Genomic DNA, 15,415 nt, shown 5'->3' on the forward strand with positions numbered 1-15,415 from the left:
CTCCCCGCCCCAGGCCATAGCCCCGCCTCTCGCCCCAGGGCCGGGGAACAAGGGGGCGGGCTCTTGTCTTGGGGGTGGGGTGGACCCGAAACTACCCCGGAGGGTGAGGGGGAGGGCTGCAAAGGAAACTACAATTCCCAGCAGGTCGTGCGCTGGCGCCGCGGAGGCTGTTGGGACAGTGGGCTGCTTCCGCGCTTCCCCAGTGGTGTGGGAGTTGCTGTTGACTCGGCGTGGCTGCAGAGCCGGGGTCGCCAAGTGAGGATGTTGTGAAGTCGCCTGCTGCGCCCGGGCGGTTACCGGCACTGGATGTAGTCTCGCTTCTGCTTCCTCGCTGCCGACGCTTAGGGTCTTGTTCCTAAGGGAGCACTGGCGGAGGGCGGAGGACGCCGGGCCACTCTCGTGAGTAACCTTGTCGACTCCAGGGGATCCTCCCCGCCCCGCGCCCCTCTGGTGTTCGGAGGTCACGCGCCGAGACCGGGCGGGAGACTCGGTGCGGATGGGCTGGGTTCTCGCAGGGTCCTGGCGCCCGGGTCACCAGAGTTGCACGTCTGCGGATTAGCCGGATACCGCCGGACGGTATCCTTCTGGAGCCCCATCCTTGAGGGATGTGACTTCACTGTCTGGACGTTAAATCTTAAGCTTCGGTCGCCATTTGTGATGTGAGCGAGAAGGAGAGGGTATTTAAAAGAGCTCTTTCTGCGTTGAGTTGAGTTGACTTTTCTTGAGAGTGATTTTGCGCCAGCCATCAGACATCTCTTAAAAACGAAAGCAGTTGTCTTCGATTTCAAGCATAAATAATGGATTTGGGCAGATATCTTTTTTTTTGTACCAGAATAAAGATTATCTCCCAAACACTTAAAAGATTTTTGATTCATGTAGTAATAATAGAGGTGAAATCAGTTACTTGCCCACTCGCGTTTTGGTTAGAACTGCTGTTTCTGCCCGCAGGAAATTTTGACTTTTCACTGGAAATTCACCAAGCTAGATTGGACTATAAGGACAAAACGAAATGGACTCTTACAGATTTTGGTTTATTTCAATACATTTTTTCCCGACCTTCAGATCTTTGCTGTTGAGTTGGATTTCCAAATAGCATTTTTAATGGTGGTGACGTGACACTTCAAAATGTGAAGGACATTTGGTGGTAAGGAAGGGCAGGAATGAAGACACTATCATTTCGGCAGTTATCTGGCTTTCTATTTTTAAAATTAGTTTCTCTCTCTGCCTGCCATTCCTATCCCCACTGATCTGCTCATTAAACCTCTAAAAGCCCATTCCAAATCTAACTTTGTTTACTTATGTAAACATGTAAATCATGGGATCTTTTACAGTTCTAAGGTCTTGTGATTCCACAGTTGAAAATATGAGCCAAGTGGTTTTATCCTCTACTAAAAGCAATTAACATCTAAATCACAAAGGGTGGAAAAACTTGTTTCTTAAAAATTTTACTTCAGTACCCAAAATATGTTAAAAACCAAAATAAAGACTGATATTAATGATGATATATTATTTCATGTTTATTTTGAGCTCTGTTTACAGCATCTGTATTTTTTAACCTTCATTTACCATCTTGTTGTGTTTTTAAGATATATGAAGCATTAAGGTAGTACTCAAGTTTAAATGACTAAGTGAAGGAAGAAATTATTCATGGTTCCCAGTCATAGCTATTAAGATCTGAAGTGTTCTTGTGATAACATTAAGAAGCATTTATTTATTTATTTTTTAAAGATTTTTTTTCCTCTCCCTGCCCCCGGTTGTCTGCTCTCTGTGTCCATTCGCTGTGTGCTCCTCTGTGTCCGCTTCCATTCTTGTCAGAGGCCCAGGAATCTGTGTCTCTTTGTTGTGTCATCTTGCTGCATTAGCTCTGTGCGTGTGTGGCACCATTCCTGGGCAGGCTGCACTTTTCTTGCGCTGGGCAAATCTCCTTATGGGGCTCCCCCATGCCAGGGACACCCCTGCGTGGCATGGCACTCCTTGCTAGCATCAGCACTGCGCTTTGGCCAGCTCACCACGCGGGTCAGGAGGTCCTAGGTTTGAACCGCGGACCTCCCATGTGGTAGGTGGATGGTCTATCCGTTGAGCCAAGACCGTTTCCCAAGAAGCATAATTAATACTTTGTGTAGGGATCCTTTAAATATTATTTTACCTACATTAACTTATTCTCATAATAGTAATGTGAGGTGTTTGGTAAGTAAGCAACTGAGGCAAAAAGTAAGCAACTGAGGCCAAGAGATGGTAAGTTAATATGCCCAAAGTAATTTGGAGAGTAAGTGATGGAGCTGGATTGCAAACCTAGGCAATAACAGAATCTTTACTGGGACAATTTATTGAGCACCTACTGTGTCAAACCCAAATTGCATCGTCTTTACAATTACCTTATACAGCGTGGGAAACTCAGCATTTAGTGACTCGCCTAAAGTCACAAGATAAGTAAAAGGCAGAGCTTTACTTCAAGGCCTATGTTCTTTCCTCTATCTGCCTCACTAATCATTTCTTCAATACTTTCTATGGGCCAAGCACTGTGCTAGGTGCTAGGGATATCTCTCTGCTCCTATGGAATGCAGTCTGAAGAGAGGAGAGAAAGGCAGTCATGATAGTGTGTTGAACACAATGTACAGAGAGAAGTAGAAGTGTACAGGAATGCTTTGGAAACCCAGCGAAAAGGTGCTGAAATCAGTCTGGGGTGGGAAGGTTTGATCCAATCTTGGAAAAACAAATGGAAATTAGTCTGGACAGAAAAGAGGAGGAAGTGGCTCTTGTAGCTGAAGGGAATGATACAAAAAAAAAAAAAAAAGCTTTGAAAAAGTATAAAAAGGCAAAAAATAAATAAAAAGGCATTGGAGCAGGTGTAGCTCAAGCAGTTGAGTGCCTGCCTCCCACATGTGAGGCCCTGCCTTGGGTTCCCCGTGCCTCCTGAAAAAACAAACAGCATGCAAACAAACGAAAAAAACAACTTCAGGGAAACCAGTGTGGCTCAGTGGTTGAGTGCCACCTTCCCACATACGAGGTCCCAAGTTCAACTCTGCCTCCCCTCTCCCCACCAAAAAAAAAGGCTTTGAGGCATGGCAAGATGATTAAATTTTGTGGTGAGGAAAGTGTTGAAAGATGAAGATGGAAGACTAGACTGGAGTCAGATTAGGAAGATTTTGTATGAGATGTTAAAGGGTTTAAACTTTATTCAAAAGTGCTGGAATTGAGGCAGTGTCTAGCAGTGGAAAAACGGTAATTTGCATTTTAGAAAGACTACTCTCTGAGCCTTGTGGAAAGTGGATTAAAATGGTAAGACTGGAGGCAAGGAGATCAGTTAGGTCACTGTTGCCACAGGAAGCTGAACTAAAAATTTTCCCAGAATATTAAAATGTCAAACAAAAACAGAACCATAATTAATATAAGGAAGACTATAAAGGACACAGCTTACCCTTATGAAATAAATAAGATTTAGGAAGAATTTGTATATATCTATTTGTACCTAGAGAATGGCCTTGCTTTTGGCATTTCCTTCCCATAGATCATAAAGCTTTACTGAAATATCACAGAATATTCAATATTTTTCCACTTTAAAGAGTGCTTTTATGTATTTAATAACAGTGCTTACACTGTTTTAGAATCTTTAATAAATTCTCTTTACAAATTCTCTGACCACCTTATGAAATATGTCATTATAAGCTCCATTTAACCATAAACTTAACTTCCCCAAGGTCACATTGCCAATAAATGGTGGAATTAAGATTCAAACTCAAGCAGTCTGGCTTCAGTCTGTCCTCTTAATCTTTGTACTATAATGTTGTCATAAAATATTTATATGGCTCTTTACCATTGAAAGAAGGAGGGAGAATACAAAAATAAATTGGGTGTGTCTGCCTTAAGGGGTATATAGTTTATCAGAGAAGATAAGGAACAACCATAATCCAAGGTAAAAAATAAAAAGTGTTTTAGAGAAACATGGAGAGTATTGTGGGGAGGGCAATGCTTAGTTAGAGTTGGGGCTCCTAGGAAGGTTGATGGAGAAGGTGACATTGAGCTGGGAAGAATGGATAGAATTTGAATATACAGATGGAAAAGAGGACATTTTAGTCAGAAGAAATAGCATGAAAAAAATTATAGGAAAGGAGCAGATGTGGCTCAAGAGGTTGAGTGCCGGCTTCCCTCATGGGAGGTCCCTGGTTTGGTTCTGGTACCTCCTAAAAACAAACAACAAGCAAATGAAAAACCAACTCAGGGAAGCCGAATGTGACTCAGTGGTTGAGTGCCAGCTTCCTACATACGAGGTCTTGGGTTCAGTTCCCCACCCAGTACCTCAAAAAAAAAAAAAAAAATTATACGAGTGTGAATTTCCTGGTCTTTCTGGGCAACTAGTAAATACAGCCCTTTTTGTGGGGAAGTGGGTTGAGGAGGGAGGGAAGTTGGGGAAGTCAAGTGGGGCTAGACTGAGGTGAGCTCCAAATGTCTCAGAAGGAGAACTCTCAGGGACCTAGAGACAAGGGAAATTGTGAGATTTCAAGCCTGAATGACTGAGTGTATACCAGATGTAGTTATCTTTTAGAAGATAAAGTTCATCTTTATGTAGTCGCAATTTATCAGTTAACAAGTCTTGCTTTCACTGCTCCATAACCCCTTCTGTTTCCATTTTTGTTACCTAGTTTACACCTTTAGTACAATAATCCAGGTATGCTGTGATAAAATTTCTTGATTATTTTTCTGCCTTTAATCTCTCCAGCTCTGAAATTTATCCTGTATTCCACCTCCAGATTTGTTTCTCTGAAATGTCACTTTCCATTGAGAAACTTGTTTCCTGCATGATCAGGTTCAGACTTCTTAATCTGAACTAACCAAATATAAATCTCCAAATACCTTCCCTGTAATTCTTTTTACCCAAACTAATCTGTTCATTCTTGCCAAACTGGCCGCCAGCTGCTTACTTTTGGCCTTTAAAATCCGCCTCCCCCATCTGTCAGATACCCCTGTTTTCACTATCAAAATCGCTCCATCCTTGAGGAACTCACTCATATCTTACATCTTTTGTGAACCCAGACCATTTCATCAAGAATTATCTATAGGATAGTTCTGTTGTAATACTCATTGATTTATTATCTGGTGGTGTTATTTTATTTTCTTAGATCATTAGCTCTTAAATCTAATCTGGATCATTAGATTGAGATTACTAGAGCTGTCCCTCATTCAGTTTTTAAAATAATATCAATGTTTGTTTGTTTTTTTAATAATTCCAAAGAACTTTTTTTTTCTATTCATTTATGGGGTCATAACTCAGTAGTGGTGTTTATAGCAGGCAAATCTACAATACTAAGACCAGGAATCACTGCATCTCCTTTCAAAGATCTGACACTGTGCCCTTTAACATATTTGTGCTGCATTCTGTAGTACTGGTCCTTCAGATTGGAAGTATATGGTGATGAAATTTGTTTGGATATGAACACTTAGACATTTAATATTCTTCATTGCATACTCTGTGGCTTCACTTCAAGGACCTGCTGCTCCAGTTCCAAGTAGGTTTTCCAGAATTCCAGCTGCAGAAAACTAGCTGGAGAGAGGCATCTGGTGACAGATCTAAAAATCAGAAGGAAGATAACAGCTGCTATCAGGATCCTGCCCAGAGCCTATGACTGCACCTGGAGCGCAGCACGGTCATGGCGCGAACATAGGCGCCTTGCACTGGCTGCGCACTCCTAGAAGGTGTTCCAGCGCAGCGCTGTGGTCTCCCAGAGAGCAGTGCGAGTGGGTGCTCTGCTCAGCCAGGCACACAAGCCCTGCGCGCTTAGATTTCTTAGATCATTGTATATTTCTTTTTATCTCTTTTCAGACTTTTAGTTTAACTTGAGTGGCATTTATAGAAAGCTGTCCAATAAACAGCTGATTGACCGCTTGTTAATTGTAGTCATTTTTTTGAAATTTCTTTTACAATTGGTTTCTTAGTATATCATGTTTTGGCTTTACTCCTAGCTTTATTACTGACTCTCATAACCTTGGAGAAGTCTCTTATCCACCCTATATTGTGGTTTATTTATGCCTGAAAATAAGCATACTAAGTCTGCCCTGTAATGTAGAGGTAGAATGAATTCATATGTTAAAGGTCATTGAAGACTTCGAAGCTTATCCATATATCTGCCAATGTTTGCCACCTTTCAGTTCTTTCACTTTAGAATGCTTGTGATCAGTCTAGGAAAAAAAAGGAATAGTTCAAATACAGGGCTTAATTGGAGAGTGTTATACTATATTGTGTAACAGTGGGGTTGATAAATTGTGCATTCTAGTAGAGAAAAAATTCACCCACAAGTTCAGATAGTAGTTCATTAAAAAAATAAATATTAATTGAAATTTCTACTGCTTTCAAGGTCCGAAATGGTTGTTTAAGCTCCTGCCATTATATTACCATTCTGATCAACAAGGAAAGGGAAAAGATGGCATCTTCCCATTCCTTTTAAGAGGACTTCCAGGAAATAAGTTGTAATATATTTAGTGAAATAAACAAATTAGATGCTGAGTTAGAGAACAGAAGTGAATGTGGGAGGCTACTTTAGATCATGTGGACTGGTGACTCCTCCTTAAGAATGACTTTTAGGGGAAGCATATGTGGCTTAAGTGATAAGGCCTCCGCCTACCATATGGGAGGACCCGGGTTCAGGTTCAATCCCTGGGGCCTTCTGGTGAAAAAGAAGAAGAGAAAGCATGCCTGCGTGGTGAGCCAAGTGCCCTCGTGGTGAGCTGAGTGCCCATATGACGAGCTGAGTCCCTCACAGCAAGCCAGATGCCTGCATGGTGAGCCAGTGCCTTTGCAAGTGAGTCACCCAGCAAGATGATGACACAAGAAAAGAGAGATGAAGGGGAGAGTCAAGGTGAAGCACAGCAGAGACCAGGAACTGAGCTGGTGCAATTGACAGGGAACCTCTTTCCACATCAGAGGCCTCCAGGATTGAATCCTGGTAATCATAGAGGAGAAAGACGAGAAGAGAAGACAAAAAGAGAAATAGATACAGAAGATTGCACAGCAAATGGACACAGCAGAAACAACAGGGCAGGGGAGGGTGAAGGAAAGGGGAATAAAATGTTTTTTTAAAAAAATGACTTTTAAGCTGAGACTTGAAGGGTGAGAAGTAGTTACCATATAAAGTACAAGAGGAAAGAATATTCCAGGAACAGTGAACAGCGTTTATAAAGGCCTACAGATAGGAGAGAATGTGATGAGATGTGAAGTGACAAAAGGCCTATATCTCCATGGCTGAGTATGATCAAAGGGGACAGTGGTGCAAGATGAGGTGAAAGTACGCAGGGACTAGATCAGGCAAGACCTTAGAGGTATGGGGTTTTTTTAGAGGTATTATGGAAGCTCTTGAACTTTTTTTTTAAGAAGAATGATATAACTCCAAGTTTAGTTTTAAAAATAACATTCTTGCCACCTTTTTGAGAAAGGAGAGAATCAAGAGATTAAACACGGAGTCCTGTTAGGAGATTAGTTCATAGTCTAAGGGAAGTGACAGTGGTGGCATAGTCTAGGATGGTAGAAAGAGGAGAGAGGTAGGTAGAATTGAGATAGATATTGAATCTAGTATTCAGTGGATCAGTTCAGTGAATTCTAATCAGCCTGTGGGAAATTTGCTCTGGAAGGAGTTGGGTCTGAAGAAACAGACTGGGAGTTATTAACACAGAAGAGATAAGTTTAGTCTGTGGTAGTGGTTGATTTGCACTAAGGTAAATGAAAAGAAAATGTGGTCCCAATTGGAACTCTGGGAAATACCAGCAAAGATCGAGGGGAGGGAGTTGGGTGATCAAATGAAGGAGTTTTAGAAAGAACATCTGAAGTATAGGCTCCAGGAGAGCCAAGAAAGGAAAGTCAAGGAAGCAGAGAGTGGCCTAAAATTGAACTAGAGGTGGTAGAAGATAACAAGAAGTTGTGATTGGATTAGTCAGCGGGGACTATTGGAGACCATTGGGAGAGTAATTCCAGAAGAAATCAGATTATACTGGGGTTGCACTATGAATGAGAGAAAAGGAAGAGAGAATGATAGTAGGTACTCTTTGGAGAAGGTTGAATGAATAGAGAGTGCAGTAGCTAGAGGGGGACCCAGAATCTTGGGGAGGGGAGAGTTAAATTTTTAAAAAAATTTTATCTATTTTTTAATGAAATAGAAGATTTTGAACATACTAGTAGACCAAGAGTGGGTAAAACTATAGGATAAGGATAATGGACAGAACAAGATTTAGAGAAGAAAGGAGTAGAGACTTTTAGGTAAATTTATATTTTGTTAATTCTTTTTTAAAGATTTATTTATTCCCTCCCCTCTCAACCCCCCGATGTTTGGTGCTCGCTGTCTGCTCTCTGTGTCTGTTCGTTGTGTGCTCTCTTTTTCAGAGACACTAGGAATTGAACTCGGGACCTCTCATGTGGGAGGGAGGCATCCAATGGCTTGAGCCACATCTCCCTCCTGCTTTTTGTGTCTCATTGTATTTTCCTCATTGTGTCTCTTCATTGCATCATCTTGTTGTGTCAGCTTGCTGCACCAGCCAGCTGTCTTGCTTGTCTTCTTTAGGAGGACGGGAAACTGAACCCAGACCTCCCATGTTGTAGGTGGGTGCCCAACTGCTTGAGCCATATCCATCCAGTTTCCCATATTTCGTTAATTTTTTAACTATAGAAAAACATTTACAAGTAGTACAAAAATCAAACGGTATGTTATGAAAAGTAAATTTCTCTTCATGCTTCAGTCTTCCAGCCAGCGAGTTTCTTTTCTAAGAGGAATACTAATTTATATGCCTATCAATAAGTATGCAAGTTTGAAGGAAAAGCTGGATGTGGGTATATATAAATTTGTTGGTTGGAAAAGTGAAAGATGGAAAACAGATAAGGGGTGAGAGATTAATGAAAAAGATGTGGAATGGGATTGCTTTAGAAGAGAAAGGACATTTAAAAGGATTCTAGAGGACATGCCTATGGTAGAGACCTGTGGTTGGTAACTTAATTTGCAGCAGCCCCATGCTATATGGTTTTGTGACCTTTTCTTGGGATCTTAACTGCTTCTTTATATTTAAAGTGAAAGTTGACTTAGAAAATTAATTTTCCCAGACTTCTCAAAAATTCATCATTTATGTAAAGCAAATATTCAGTAAATGTTCAGGGTCCAAGCACCGAAGCTTTGCTTTCAAAGCCCTTGTTGCTTTCAGTCATAGGCATGTAGTGCAATTCTTTGGGGTTATTCAGGCCAGTGGTATAAATCAAAACAAAAGGAAGCTTGTTGGTTGAGAAAGAACACTCTCTGTTTGAAAGAAGAGAGGAGGAGGTGACTGGAAGCCAATTAAAATGTCTCTGAGATTGTACTACTGTTGCTAAAGCACATAATCTAACTTTTAAGGAAACATTTCTTTTTATCCATTCTTGTCTTTCTTAGCTAGTACTAGTCTAAACCACTGAATTGGCCTTTGTCTTACTTTTAGTCACAAAATTGGAAGACTACATATGAGCATATTAGTAGTTGCAGATTTTTATAAACAAGATATCTGATAATTTCTCATTTGTTGTGGGGCTTATTTTAAATGTATTCATTATCAGTTGCACATGTTCTTTATAGAGAACGTGATAAAACCAAGCAATGAACCAAATGATTCAGTTTTAACTTTTCTATGAAACTGGCAACTAGTTCTTTTTAGTTGTTACAAGAAAATAGGTACTGTGTTATTGCTATAAAAATGATAAATCACCCCTTTAAGCACTAAACTTTTATCCAGTTTTTCATAACGCAAATACAGTGTTTTCTTTAGAATGTCTCAGTCTTAGCTTGATTTTCTTTTTCTTAAGGCAATTCATTTTAGTGTTGGACTGAAAAGTCTGAAATGTATTAAAATTCAACTTTGTTCATTAAATTAGATTTGCGATTCAGTGTGTTGACATTTTTAATCATTAAACCTATAGTTAGGTGTATATTGCAAACCCACCATGTGTCAGTTGCTTTTAGGTTCTGAGCATATAAAAATAAGATACCTTACTTACTTCAAGGAGCTCACAGTAAAGTGAGGGAGAAGGGACAAGTGATCATGTAGTCTCCTGGGATCATCCAAGAAGGGGAGTCGATAGACACTGGTTAAAGGAATATTCAAAATGAAAATCTTGAAAATTTTCCAAACCTTTTATTCTGTGTTTGTAATCCACTTTTATATTTCCTTAAAGTGATTATCAGTAAAAATCCTCACAAAAGGGAGAAGGAGGGCCTAACCATTTCTCGGGAGACTATAAAGAAAGGACAGAGTATATTCAGAGGCTGTCTAAGGCAAGGTGAGAAAATCACTTGGTGCCAGTGCCAACAGAAGAGAAGAAAGCCAACTAAATCCCCTGTGCCAGGTGCTGGAGAAATGAAAGAAAGAGCTACTTGGAGAACCAGCCAAGGGCAGAAAAACAAGTCCTAAGGTTCAGTATCAAGCAAGACTCATGGATTCTCTGATAACCTGGTTATCTGGTTGCTCAACCAACAGCAGTTTGGAAAGTAGAGAGGCACTCTGGCAAAGTAAAGTGTAATTAGTTGATAGCCTCACAGTGAGGGAGGAAACAACGTTAGAAGTGGACTTAAATCTCAAAAAAATATCAATTTGGGGTAGGAACAAAATGCTCTTTAAAAATGTATAATCCTGCAGGGATGTCACTTTTGTAACACAATGCAGTTTATAGTAATGACCCTGAGTTATCAAATCATTTTCAGTCTGTTCTAAGAATTTTTTTTTCTCCCAGAGTAGTATGTTGAACTTTTTCCTACCATGCTTAGCCTTAAAGGGGAAAAAAAATCTTATACCACCGGTGTTTTTAAAATAAGAAAACTGGAAAACTAAAATAAAATCAAAGATTTTGTATTTTCTGCCACAGTGTTGTCAGTCTCATCTCTTGGGAATGTTTGCAACTACATTGTAACTGATGGGCTTAATTGGTATATTCCTGCACACACAAATCTCTTACTCAAGCCCATGAGAGGCCTACGTAGATTTTTGTAAATTGGGCTAAGAAAGCCTTCAGTTCTAAATGCTTTAACAGTCTCCTGTGGCTGAGGTAGTTTGATTTTTCTCTCCACTACAGATTGCAAGGATAGAACTTGACTACAGACCTCATTCATTCATTTAACAGGTACTTACGGGATGCCTTTCATTTGCAAGGCATTAATACATGGATAGACTTGAAAGCTATCAATAAGAATTTTAAAAATCTGTATTCCACTTATTTTTAGCAACTCAGAACAGGTAGCAGGATTCGGAATTTATGGTAATAGAGCTGTATTGATTCCTTGATACTGTTGAATCCATTTAAAGGAAAAATCAAATTCAAATTTGGAATTGTCTTACTCAAAAGACGTATGAGGCATATAAAAACAGGTCATTCTTCTTTGTAAATATACCCAATGTTAGGTAAATATACTCATTTTTAAAAGCTTAGCAATATAAACCACTTAACATATTGGGAGTGTACTTATTATTTTTATTCATATTTAAATGAATCAATATTTTTTTCAGTGGAGTGGAGAAATAAGATTGTATTAGAATGATTTCTGAGACTTTTTCGAATTGCACATACTCCCTGCCCTCACACTCCTGCGCCCTTGCCAGTAGAACTCAGGCTAGAGGCTTCAGCTTTGGAAAACACAGACTTGTGTTTGATTCCTAGCTCTTACTAGCTTGGGCAAGTTAGTTAACTTCTGTACCTCAGTTACCTTAACTATAAAATGGTGACAGTAATAATATCCACTTCATGGGATTGTTTTGAGGATTAAAAGAAGCCATGTGCATATAAAGCATTTAACACAACACCTGGCACATAGGTAAATGTTTGATTCGTTCTAGCTATTATTAGGAAAGACTGAATTTGTAATAGAATTGAGAGCCTGTTTATCAGGTATGTTTCATTTTAAACACAGAAAGCCCTTGTGACTTTACTATAAATTGTTGACTGTTATGAACTCATCTTAGAAAACTTATGTATTTGTTTAATTTGGTATAGTCTATGGTAAAGTTGTGAGTTTAGGAGGTTTTGTTTTTTTGTTTTCAATGTCAAAAACTAGTTGCCTGCTCAGGAAAAGTCACAGAGTTTGTGTTTCCTCTTCCATTATGCAGGTCCAGAATCCAAACCTTTCTCAGTATACTCAGATTTGATCATGCCTGGAGGAAATGACTCACTAAGCAAACTCACTGAAGATTGATATATAATCAAGAATATTTTGTCTTAATTGACAGTGTAACTGTCAAAAGAACTGCATATTTTGATCCCCATAAAGAGTTAGTATATTTTTCTTTTGTAGAAAATCTGTGGGAGAAACCAAGGTATGAGAAGTTCTTTTGATACCTTTAGAATTGGAAGTGTGAAAAACATCTAAACAAATTAGGATGGCTTGGGGAGCTCTCCCTTTCAATGGGAATATACATACCTTCAAATAATACCATCTGCCCTGGTGATTCAGGCCCCCTTTTTCTTCAGGAATCTTGGGTCACACAGACCCATTCCTGCTCTTCGGCCCCTTTCTTTCTTTGAAACATCCTTTTGTCAGAAAATATTATTAAATCATTGTATTTTAATAATATAAAAATAATTCTATTGTGCAATTATATAACATTTCATTTATTATATAATTATTTTAATAATATAATAATTCATTATATTTTAGCAGTAGTATCTTTGTTTCTCCATATTGGAAAATTTTCAGTTATAGGTTTTTTTGTTTGCTTTTTCTTTGCATTCAATGCTTGTTCCCCCACCTACACCCCACTTACTTTCTGCCCCTCACCAGAGTTTTGTTCTTCAAAACTCTCCTCAAAAGGTATTGCCTTTGTGAAGCTCTCTCTGACAGTCCTAAATGGCTTCAGGTGCTTTCTTCTGTTTCATACTTATTGCAGTATATTATTATTGTTTATTTCATGTTTTTCATGCCTCCAGCTTATTTGGGTCATGTCGAGAGGTAAATTCCGCAAGCGTGGGAACCAATCTGTCATACCACTATAACCCAAAACAAAGTAAGATTTCTGCAAATTCCTCATGGTCTTGTGGCCTCTGAGCTCCTGCCGTCTCTGTGGGACCGCTCTTCCTGATTCTTCTCTCCCCCTTTCCTCTTCCTCTCAGAGAAAGAAAAAACCCTAACAAACAAACAATTATTCTGTCATGAAGAGCTGGCCTTTCTTTTGATGTGCTAAGTCCTGACTCTTCACTTTGAATGGTATTTCCAAATATTTTCCCAAACAAAACACATTTATTTTCTAAGAGGAGTTCTGCTGTCAGATGTTAAGATGATAAATTGTGCACCTTCTTCATTATAATTGATATTGCTTTTGGGAACTCTGTTTTCTCCGTTTCTCAGTCTTTGAAATAATTTAATAATGAATGCTAAATTCAGTTTCCATTCTTTGTAAGAAAACCTACCACTAAAAACCTTTTGCAGTGTTAGACTTGAATTTACTGTAGCATTGTGTAGTTCTTCTGCCAAATGGTGTAAAAAGATACTGCTTTCTTAAAAGGATACAGAATTTCAGATAGATTTTAAGTATCAAGTTGCTCTTTGTCTTAGAGAAATAAATCAAGACCATCCGTGAATGTGAGACTGAATTCTTCCATTCCAGACTTCCATTTAGTGTTATTGAGTTACTTTTTATACTGTTTCCTTTGACCACACTACCATATAACCATCAATAAATTATTTTTAACTGTCAAATAATAATTTGCTTGCTTTCTTATATTTCTAAGCCAACCATGACCTTTTATAGAAACAATAAGTATTTTTAAAGTGAGTGACAAATAGTAATGTATAAATAATAGTCAGTGCTGTCTTAAGCATTTTTGTATATCTTCTCTCTCCTTTGATTCTCATTGCCAGTCTGGAGTTTTGAAAAGTTGATGCTGGTGTTGTTTATTCAGTAATTTGTTTCATTTTCTGTAAGAGTTTGGTGTTCTTCTAGTCTTTTATTCTGTGGCTCAGGAATTAGTGATTTAGGATTATAGATCAGAGGTCAACAAACTACCTGGCTTGTCCTGTAAGCTAAGAATGGCTTTATGTTTTTAAAGGGTTATAAACAGAAAAGCAAAAGGCAATAAGAAACCTTATATGGCTACAAAGCATAAAATATTTACTACCTTGCCTTTTAAAAAAATATATATTTTTATTAGAGTAGTTGTGAACTTGTAAAACAATTTTCAGTACATGTGGAATTCCTGTACAACAGCCTTTCACCAACATGCTACAGTGCTGTGGAACATTGTTACAAATTATGAGATAGTAGTATCATCAGACTGTTACCACTAACTGTGGTCTATTACTGCCTGGCCTTTTACAAGATTTTTTTTTTTTAAGATTTACTCCCCACCCCCCCACCCTCACCCCCGTTGTCTGCTCTCTCTGTGCATTCGCTGGGTGTTCTTCTGCATTCATTTGTATTATCAGATGGCACTAGGAAACTGCGTTTCTCTTTTCTTGCGTCATCTTGCTGCGTCAGCTCTCCGTGTGTGCGGCACCACTCTTGGGCGGGCTGCACTTTTTTCCCATGGGATGGCTGTCCTGGTGGGGTCTCCCATACACGGGGGACACCCCTGCACACAGGTCAGGAAGCCCTGGGTATAGAACCATGGTCTCTCCATATAGTAGGTGGATGCTCTATCAGTTGAGGCACAACCCCTTCCCTACAAAAATGTTTTTGTAACAGAGAAAGAAATGAGTAAGCAACTAAAGAGCATGTTAATATTCTGTCTCCTGATGAAAAGATTATAAGTAACTTACATTTGATTCTTCATATTTGCATACTGCCTGATTTTTTTTAATGAACAAACGTTATTTATAATGAAAAACTAAGGTGCACACATGCCCGTGTGTGTTATGCTGTATTTGTGTGTTTTAAAGAGAAAAAAATGAAGTGGAAATTTCCAGTGAAGCTTGTGACTGATTTTCATAAGGTGGGAAAGAGTTTTGTTTAAGAAACATAGCTAATTATGCACCACTTTTAAACTCAAGTCATCTTTGAACTTAAATACCTTTTCCTTTCAAATTTTATATTACCAGCTAACCAAACATCTGAAAATGTTTACATTGAGGTTTACACTCACTTGTTTTTATCATTTCCACAGTTGTAACTTAATTGCACTACTTTAGAGCAGCTAGTCTTTTAAGAAATTGTCAGAAGCTATGCCCACATGGTTTCATTGCAAAAATTTCTAGTGTTGTGTACATTGCCTCCAGCAAATATTTGTGCCCACATATATGCTCGGATTTTAGGTATTAAAAGAGTGCAACAATGGTTATGTAAGTCCATTGCCAAAAGAACAGGGGACTTCCATAGGTTTTTTAAAAAATGTCTTCTTATCCCCATTCGGTGCTTCAAATTCCTCTTGCTTTCCTCCCTCCCAAGGCAAACATTTTAAAGTGTTTATAATGTAAATCGCGTTGTGGTATCTCAC

The 15,415-nt window shown here is 38.9% G+C and overlaps 1 protein-coding gene across 4 annotated transcripts in view; it reads left to right on the plus strand.

Moving 5' to 3' along the window:
* Positions 1 to 24: 24 nt before the first annotated feature.
* TRAK2 (trafficking kinesin protein 2) overlaps positions 25 to 15,415 on the plus strand; it is a 64,410-nt gene continuing 49,019 nt past the window's right edge. Inside the window, exon 1 of one of the 4 annotated variants that reach the window (XM_004458899.5) lies at positions 25 to 399. The gene's annotated coding sequence lies outside the window, so the exon portion shown is untranslated. The remainder of the gene's footprint in view (positions 400 to 15,415) is intronic. The other 3 variants (XM_004458901.4, XM_004458902.5, XM_004458903.5) reach the window with 3 other exon arrangements.

This window comes from Dasypus novemcinctus, chromosome 7 (genome assembly GCF_030445035.2).
Source record: "Dasypus novemcinctus isolate mDasNov1 chromosome 7, mDasNov1.1.hap2, whole genome shotgun sequence".
Lineage (NCBI taxonomy): Eukaryota > Metazoa > Chordata > Mammalia > Cingulata > Dasypodidae > Dasypus > Dasypus novemcinctus.